At 33.4% G+C, this 9644-nt stretch overlaps 1 protein-coding gene across 20 annotated transcripts in view; it reads left to right on the top strand.

Moving 5' to 3' along the window:
• Window positions 1-5877: 5877 nt before the first annotated feature.
• The window catches only part of LOC100807316 (uncharacterized), a 6007-nt gene continuing 2240 nt past the window's right edge, over window positions 5878-9644 (top strand). For 7 of the 20 annotated variants that reach the window (XM_041011873.1, XM_041011869.1, XM_041011868.1 and 4 more), the window contains exons 1-2: window positions 7175-7346; window positions 8906-9124. The gene's annotated coding sequence lies outside the window, so the exon portion shown is untranslated. Of the gene's footprint in view, window positions 6296-7079; window positions 9125-9644 lie in introns of those variants that run through there. The other 13 variants (XM_041011871.1, XM_041011870.1, XM_006602482.4 and 10 more) reach the window with 8 other exon arrangements.

The raw sequence follows: 9644 nt of genomic DNA, 5'->3' as shown, positions 1-9644 counted from the left end.
ATAGTGCAAAACACATGTCTACACCGATGAGCACTAATTGTTACTTAGATAAAGATGAATCTGGTCAGTCTATAGACATAAAGCAATATCGAGGTATGATCGGATCTCTTCTTTATTTATCTACTAGTAGACCTGATATTATGTTTAGTGTATGTATGTGCGTTAGGTTTCAATCCAACCCCAAACAATCACATTTAAGTGCAGTAAAGAGAATCATGAGATATCTATTAGGAACAATCAATTTAGGATTATGGTATGCTAAGAATTCAACATGTAACTTAATAGGATATTCTGATTCTGATTTTGCTGGATCTAAAACTGATAGAAAAAGTACAAGTGGAACTTGTAAATTCATTGGATCGGCTCTTGTCTCATGGCATAGTAAGAAACAAAACAGTGTTGCTTTATCTACCGCTGAAGCGGAGTATATCTCTGCCGGTAGTTGTTGTGCACAGATTTTATGGATGAAGCAACAATTATCTGACTATGGCATCATTCTTGATCGTATACCTATTAAGTGTGATAATACTAGTGCCATAAATCTATCCAAAAACCCAGTTCAACACTCTAGAACTAAACATATAGAGATTAGACACCACTTTCTTAGAGATCATGTCCTAAAGGGAGATTGTGTATTAGAGTTTGTTGATACTAAGAATCAACTTGCTGATATTTTCACAAAACCTCTCCCCAAGGAAGTGTTCTTCTCTATTAGAAGAGAGTTAGGTCTCTTAGACGTAAGAGATTTAGAAAAATAGGAATTGATTGGATGATTAATTGATTGATTGGTTCATTTACTCTTATTTATTGTGTATAGATTATTTTGTTTGTTTGATCTTGTTTGAATTCTTGTTTTTATGAATGATTGATTGTGTTTTGATTTAGTATAACGCTTGTGTTGTTTAATTTAATTTACTTTTTGTTAGTATAATTAATTATTAAGATAGTATAAGTTTTTAGACTTAGAAATAAGTTTTTCTTTTAGAAAAAGGCTATTCTTTGTTCTGGTAATCGATTACATGAATACTGTAATCGATTACACTAGAACAGATAGCCTGTAATCGATTACAGTATTCATGTAATCGATTACCAGTAGGCTGCCTCCTCCTGTAATCGATTACCATTACTTGTAATCGATTACCACGCGTCCTGCTCTATAAATATCACATTTTCCAGAAATCCCTGCGCAGCCCCTTTTCTCTCACGACGTTCCTCCATTCCCAAACCTTCAAATCTTCGTATCTCACTCATTTCTCCATCAAATCAACTCCCGTAAATTGCGATCTTCTTCTTTTTCATTTCTCTTTTGATTTCACCGATTAAAATCTGCAAAAACTCCTTCAAATGGCAGAATCGTCAAAGAAACGAAAGGGTTCTTCCGCCTCCGCTTCGGCTTCAAGAGCTCATCGTTCCAAAGCCACTAGCGCATCCACAGCACCAATTCCACCCTCATTGTCCTCTTCCCCAGTGTTTTCTTCCGACGAACAGCAGAAACGGTACTCCAATCTTTTCTCATCTCGTTCCATTATCGACCCTAAGTTTATTGATATGGAATTCTTTTCTGCTGAAACCTTTGATTGCATTCAAGCCTTTCAGAACTTAGGTCTTCTACCTTTTATGTCATTACAATTGCCTATTTATCCTGAATTGGTTAAAGCTTTTTATTGCAATCTTGAAATTCAGGACAACACTCTGATTTCTAAAATTTTTGGGATAAAAATGGTCATTGACCAGTCCCTTTTCCATGACTTAACCAAATTACCCAGTGACGGTGTACCATTTGAAGGTACACTGAATGACGACTGGAAATTTGATTTCTCTGCCCATGATGCCCGCCAGTTGGTTTGCACCAACAATGCGGATATGACCGGACGTCTTCTTGCCAAGTCATTGGCTTTTGAAAGCCGCATCCTTCACTATTTAATTGTGCGTATTTTGCTTCCACGGTCTTCCAACCTTGCCCAGGTTTCTGAGGAAGATCTAATTATCATGTGGGCCTTTCATACAGGGCGTCAACTTGACTGGGCACACTTAGTCAGATATCGCATGCATAAGGCATTGCGATTAAATGCTCCACTACCATATCCACAGCTTGTCACTTTCTTTTTCTGCCATTTTCAAATTCCTCTTGATTCTGAACCTTACGTTCCAATCAAGAGATCCTTTTTAATTGGTGCTACTGTGATTGCTTCTTTTGGTTACCGCAAAGAGCATGATGGCTCTTGGGTCAAAAAGGGTGCTCCACCCGCTGATGATGAAGGCAACCAACCAGTTGAAGATAATTCCTCTCTTCTTCGAAAGCTTTTGGAAAAGTTCGATGGTCTTCAAACTTTTGTTGGTGACAAGTTTGATAATATGGAATTGCAAGTCGACATGCGGTTTGATGCCATGGAATCAAGGATCACCAAAGTTGAAGAAGATGTCTCCTTCATCCGTACTTGCTTTGATCCACCACCACCGCCTCCATCATCCTCTTAGCTTATATGTTATTATTAAGACTAAGTATTATTAGTGGTTAATTATTATTAGTACTCTGTTTTAACGCCGTGTATTTGGCTTTTTATTGCTCTAGTTATCGTAGTCTTGCACTATAATTATATTCCAAGACATTGCTTTTGTTGATTATGCAAATGTATGGTTTTATTTTGGTTTAACGGTTGGCTTTGTTTGGATATTTATTGTGTTAATGTTTGGCTATTGATTGCCTTGCTCTAGTTCTTTTTGATGTTGCCAAAGGGGGAGAGAACTTGGGAGAGAACATGGGTTAGAAATCAATTAGAAATTTAGAAATTTATCGTTAAGAAATGTTAGGCATACATGCCAAAAGATAGGGGGAGTAAGGGTTTTGTGAACGTGCTATCATCTTGTATATAGCTTGTCTTGATTTCAGGTGTTGTCATCATCAAAAGGGGGAAGATTGTAGACAAAGGATCAAGCTGAAAGTTTTGATGATGCCAAAGGATTACATGAATCATATGCTTCTCAAAGATTTACTCAAGACAAAGCAATTAGAGTTAATCAAGATGGATGATCAAGACAGTCTATAGAGTCTTAGAAAGGATATTAAAATGGAAGGGAATTCCAATTGGATTAGCAAAAGGTTTGGCCAAGAGTTTTAAGCTAAAAAGTGTTTTTCAACAAATTTACTCTCTGGTAATCGATTACCAGAGGATGTAATCGATTACCAGTGGCCAAAACTGATTTACAACAGCTATTAAAATTTGAATTCAAAATTTGCACTGTGTAATCGATTACACATATATGGTAATCGATTACCAGCAGTTTCTGAACGTTTTAATTCAAATTTTAAAGAGTGTAATCGATTACACACTTATTGTAATCGATTACCAGAGGAGTTTTTCAGAAAACATTCTCATCAGTCACATCCTTTCATGTGGTTATTGAATGGCTTTCATAGGCCTATATATGTGTGACTTGAGACACGATTTTGACAGAGTTTTTTCAGAACAAAAAGTGTTTATCCTCTCAGAGAGCAAATTCATTTTATCCTCTTAAGAATTCCTTGGCCAATTCAATTGCAATTCATTAAGGAATTATTTGAGCGCTCAATCTGTAAAAATCTATCTCTTTCTAGAGAGATTCATTCTTCTTCTTCTACTCATTCTCTAAGGAATTAAGAGACTGTGGGTCTCTTGTTGTAAAGGAATTCTAAACACAAAGGAAGGATTGTCCTTGTGTGTTTAGAACTTGTAAAAGGAATTTACAAGATAGTCGAACTCTCAAGCGGGTTGCTTGGGGACTGGACGTAGGCACAAGGGTGTGGCCGAACCAGTATAAAACTGAGTTTGCATTTTCTCTTCCCTTAATCTCCTTTATTTATTATTGCTTTATATTCATTTTCAAATTGTGTTATTTGAATTAATATTTAAGAAGATTTTCATTAAGGGAATTCATAACTTGAATAAAAAGTGAAATAGATTTTTAATTAGGGCAAGTAGTTTGGAATATCTTAATTCAACCCCCCCATTCTTAAGATATCTGAGGCCACTTGTCTAACATACCCTCCACTAGAACTGATCCACAAGAGATGTATCCTCTCTTGTTCTCAGTCAAACCCCAGTAGATGTACCCTCTACTTGTACCACAAAGGATGTACCCTCCAATGTGTTAAGACAAAGATCTCAGGCTGTTACACCTTTGATACTTTGTGAATGGGGATACAAAAGAATTCTCAGGCGGTTAAACCTTTGAACGCTTTTGTATTAGGGAATGAGAAGAATCAAAAGAATTCTCAGACTGTGTCGTGTTGAATTCTTGGACAAGGGAGAAGGGAGACACAAAAGAATTCAGGCGGTTACTCCTTTGTTCTTTTGGAAAAGGGAGAAGAGAGACACAAAAAGAATTCAGGCGGTTAGTCCTAGGCGAATTCTTTTTGGCAAAGGGAGAAGAGAATGAAAAGATGAATAACACAAGTTTTCAAGGTTTAGAAAACCAGAAAACTTCAGAAAACTTTTGGTACAAAAGAAGAAGAAGAAGAACTTCAATGAGATTTCAAGGCTTGTAAAGGATTGATTGGAAAAGCAAAAGTATTCAAGATTGTTGTTAGAAAGATTGATTGAAAATGCAAAACAAAGCCTTGCTTTTATAGACTCTTCATGTCTGGTCAAGAAGACCATTCAGAAGAGTTATGACTTTTAGAAAAACTTAAAACCCATTTGAAAAAGTCAAAACCTTTTTGAAGAGTTACATCTTTAGATTTTTCAGAAACAAACACTGGTAATCGATTACCAAATAAGTGTAATCGATTACACAAAGCTTTTGAGTGAAAGGATGTGACTCTTAACATTTAAATTTGAATTTCAACGTTCAAGGGCACTGGTAATCGATTACCAAAAAATTGTAATCGATTATAGCCTTTTGAAAATATTTGGAACGTTGTAAATTCAGTTTGAAAAACTTTTTCAAACTCATTTTGCTACTGGTAATCGATTACAACAATATGGTAATCGATTACCAGAGAGAAAAAACTCTTTGGTAAAGGTTTTGTCAAAAACTCATGTGCTATTCAAAGTTTTGAAAAAACTTTTTAATACTTATCTTGACTGAGTCTTTTCTTCATTCTTGAATCTTGAGTCTTGAATCTTGATCTTGATTCTTGAGATCTTGAATCTTGATTCTTGATTCTAGGCTTTCTTCTTGAGTCTTGAATTCTTCTTGATTCTTGAACTCTTGACTTGTTCTTGATTCACTTGAGATGTTCTTTGATTCACTTGAGTTGTTCTTTGATCTTTAAGCTTTTTGTTCATCACCTTTGTCATCATCTTTTGTTGTTATCATTGTTATCATCAAAACACCTTTAAATCACATTCACCATGAAGCCTTGCTTCTACAAAATTAACTAATACTATTGTATGAAATTATTAATTTACTTAATAATAATTGCAAAAGTTAATTAATTTTTTTAAAAAATTAATATTATATAATGAATTATAATTTAATATTATTTATTAATATTAGCAACAAAATATTTTAATATTTTTTGTTAAAAAAGTACATTTTAATATTTTTATTTAAGTTTAAGTCTTTTGTATTATTTTTTTAATTTACAAAACAAACAATAATCCTTAACATTAGTAAAAAATATAAAATAATAAAAAATATTAAATGAAATTAAAAAAAGAAAATATATATTAATTTATTAAAATAAAAAATTATTTATGATTTTAAAAAATACCTTACATGTAAAAAAAATTAAAGTCATAAAATAATTTATGACTTCAATAGAAAAAAAGAAAAAAAAAATCATTACGAAGTCGGGTAAGCAGAATCTCTTATGATTTAAAGTTAGAAATCATAAGTTATCCTTCTACTTATCCCTTTTGATATTAATTTAAATTTTATCCCATTTGATAAATTTGAAAACAAAAATATCCTCTCTCAAAGCGTGGTTCTGCACCTCCAATCCCAAAGCCTCCCTTCTACACCTCTTCTCAAACCGCATCGTCCAACAATCACCGCCAGTAGAGATCTTGCGCTTGGATTTGCCAACCGCTATCGTGGCTCAACGTCACGCTCCTCCACCACCCCACCATCGAAAAACCTCCACATTGTCGTCGGCAACCCCAACTCCTTCGTCCATGTGTTTCTCGTCCAAAACCTCAACCCTCCACTCTCATGCCAACTCTAATGGACGATCAGGTTTTAGCGCCAAAGCTCTGACAATCATATTTCTTGCTCCGATGGTCCCCAAAGATATGACACCACCATAGATAAGCAAAAGAAGAGGAACTGATTTTGCATTTGGGTTTCTTGTGGGTTTTGGACCTGATTTTAGGTTTGGATTTGTTGTGGGTTTCATATATGATTTTGAGTTTGGGTTAATTGATCTGGATTTTTATTTTGATTTGTGTGTTGATTGATTTTGTTTTGAAGATTTTTATGTTGTTGAGTTGAAATTGTTAGGTTATAAATATGAGGTGAAATTTTTCATTAGGTAGAAGTGGAAAGATTAAGTACGTATAAGTGAGAAGTGAGAAGTGAGAAGGAGAATATCCATAAAACTGAGCCTTAAGTTTTTTTTAATTAGAATATGATGTCAGATCTCCTTACGTGGTGATTTATGGTCTATATAATTAATATCATAACAGATGATTCACTTACGATTTGTGAGAATTTTTAATTATCAATATCTTTATTTCATTAAAGAAGTTAAAATTGCACATGAAAGGTACATTTGATTTTTTTTAAAATATAAAAAATCAAAATATGTTTTTAAAAAAATAATAAATCAAATTAAATCAATAACATAAAATGAAAGATTAAATAGGTCACCCAATTCTATTTTTTTTTATTATTAAGAAAAAGAATACATGCACATGTATCTTACCCCTATTGTACTTAACGGGGGAAGAGAGGTATTTCATGTCTCTCTAAATTTTTTAAATAATAAAAGAAATAAAAGTTAGATTTAATTAATAAAAAACGACAGAATAAAAAAAATAATAATATAAAAGTAATGAGAAATTAATATAAATTAGTTTTTTTTTAAAAAGAAGTAATTTTAAAAAAAATTATCTAATAAAATATAGATATCAAATAGGATAATTTTCATTATTTCATGTACAGAGTATTTAAACCCCCAATTTAGCCCAATGTGTTCGGGGACCCGTGAATCAATATCCTTGTGGATAGGTGCACGCTGCATTTTCATTTTTGTTTGTCCTAGTTCTATTATATTATATATAGATAAATAATAAAGCCATCAATTGGGAAATCCATTTTCTTCCGTGTCTTGTTTCTTCTCTGCATCCTTTGGGATCTCTTGCATAGACCAACCCCAGAAGAAGAAGGAAAAAAATAAAAAAAAATAAAAATCAACCCTTTTTGTAAATCCCCACCTTTTGTTCTGCTAAAGATTTTATTTTTCATTTTTAGTTTCTGCAATTTATCTTTCTGGATCTTAATTGGGTTTGATCTTTCTCTTTCAATTTGTTGGTGATAATGTTGTTGTGTTTTTGGATTGTAATTTTCCCAAGAAAATTCATGAATTTTTATGGTGATTGAATTTTGTTCAGGGTTTGGATTTGGGGGTTAGGTTTAGGGTTTGTTTTGAATTGTTGTGGTGATTGGATGTTGATCTGGGGTTTGTGCCCGCCACGTATGACTTTCCTTTCGATTTAATTGGGTATTGGAAATTGGAACGTAGTTTATCCCCAATCTTTTATGGGATTCCTTTCTATTTCTTCATTCCAGATGTTTCTAACTTTTTGTGTTTGATTTGGTGATTGGATGGTGTGCAATTGGAATATTTTACAATTGCCATGTCTGTTATTGAAACAGAGATTTTCTGCGTGGAAATCATTACAATTTTGCTTGGTTATCTGTTTAAATTTGTTCAGTAGATGCCTTGTTTGAGCAAATAAGTCCCTGTTGTTCATGAATCTTGAGAGCTTGCAAAACTTTGTGGTTTGATACTGCTGTATGGGATTTTGTTAGTTTTGTCATGTCTATTTTTTATTCTATTGGTTTCTACTTGGTATTTGTTATATGGTCAAAGAATCGAATTTGATACTCTATGCTATGGTCCATGTCCATGTGATTGGTTATATGACTTTAATAGTGCTTAATGCTTCCATGCTTTTGGACTTTTGAAGGGTATGTGGGATAGACACCCTGAATGTGTAAAATTTGATTTGATGATCTTAAGTAGTTGTAATGTGGACACCTTGGTTGTATTGGATAGTAGGAAGAATTCCTGTACCTAACTTTTTTGTGGCTATTATCGATGTCATAAGATCCCATATTTACAAACCCACCCTGATAATGTCTTTGTAATTTCCTAAATTTTTCTGTCTCTAAGTAATGACACCAACCTGCTGTACTGGAAAATAAGTCTAGTGGCACAATACATCAGAAGAGTTGCTTCTGTAACAATAATGCATTTAAGTCCTTTTGTTTCTTATTTACTATCTTGCATTCTTTCTTAATGTTCATTTAAGTTTTAGTCAAATAACTAGACAAAACTCCTTCCTCCATTTATATCATTTCATAGTATCAGTTCCATTCCTACCCTCTTCTAGGTTGAATTACACTATTGCAGACAGCCATTTCTTTGCATGATCTTTGATGCAAGACAATATAAATGGAATTCATTGACTAGCCTAGAACGCAGAATCCATGTTATGACTTGTGATCTAGCATATTAAGTGATTCACCGATGAACACATTAGAATAGAAAACTCCCCCAATATCATCTTGTTCAAAGTATAGTGTTGTATTGATGAATCAGTTTGATTGAAGTGACCTTATTTCTCTGTTTATAGGGTTCTATTTCTAACTGCTGATTCCTATATTTTAAATTTAATTGATTCTGAAATTTATCAGATTGAAATCTTGTGTTGCTGAACGTAGTCTGTTTCTTCCTTTTTTGGTGGTGTACCCGCAGATTTTGGGGCTTGTTGGTGATTCTGTTGTACAGAAGTGTTCGTTAGTTATACATTTGTTCAAGATTGTTGTATAGATTGATTCATTATTTTAACGTACTTTGGAGCATTGCATGAGTGATTGCCCTCTGATTCTTTTGTGAAGTCAACTAAAGTCCCTATAATTACAAACTGAGATTCAGAAGCCTCCGGTAGGGGTATAGCTAGAGCTTATTGCCTTGGTAAGTTTATAAGCAAGCGATGCAGCATATTGTTACCCTCTTGCCTTTATTTCCATTCTGAAAAATGCCTTTTGCATTGCCCACACTAAATCTTTGTTTTAGCTATTTAATTTCTTGTCTTGTATGGATCTCCTTTTTCATATTCTCCAATGGTAAAATTTTGCTAGTCATATTTATCAGTTAAGACAGTTTTTTATGGATACCTAGTCTTCTAGTATGAGAAAAGCTTGATATTACAATGAAGAGACCTAGTTTTCTTCTACAAGAAATCTGGATTTTCCAATGGGCCAGAATGTCTTTGTTTTAGTTTTATTTTACCATTTGATAAGTTTTCTTTTGGGATTGGCTTCAAGAAGTAGTGATTAATAGTCACTAAAGCAAAATTCCATTACATTGAAAGTTATAGTAGTTGCGTATCTCCTGTTCAGATTTTGGTAAAGATACAAAGTGTAGTTTTAGGAGATAAGATTGATTCTCATAGTCCATTCCTAATCGAATTAGTTTTAGTTCAGTGTTAACC

Source organism: Glycine max, chromosome 18 (assembly GCF_000004515.6).
Source record: "Glycine max cultivar Williams 82 chromosome 18, Glycine_max_v4.0, whole genome shotgun sequence".
Taxonomy (NCBI): Eukaryota; Viridiplantae; Streptophyta; class Magnoliopsida; order Fabales; family Fabaceae; genus Glycine; species Glycine max.
This window is presented reverse-complemented; position numbering and strand designations above follow the sequence as displayed.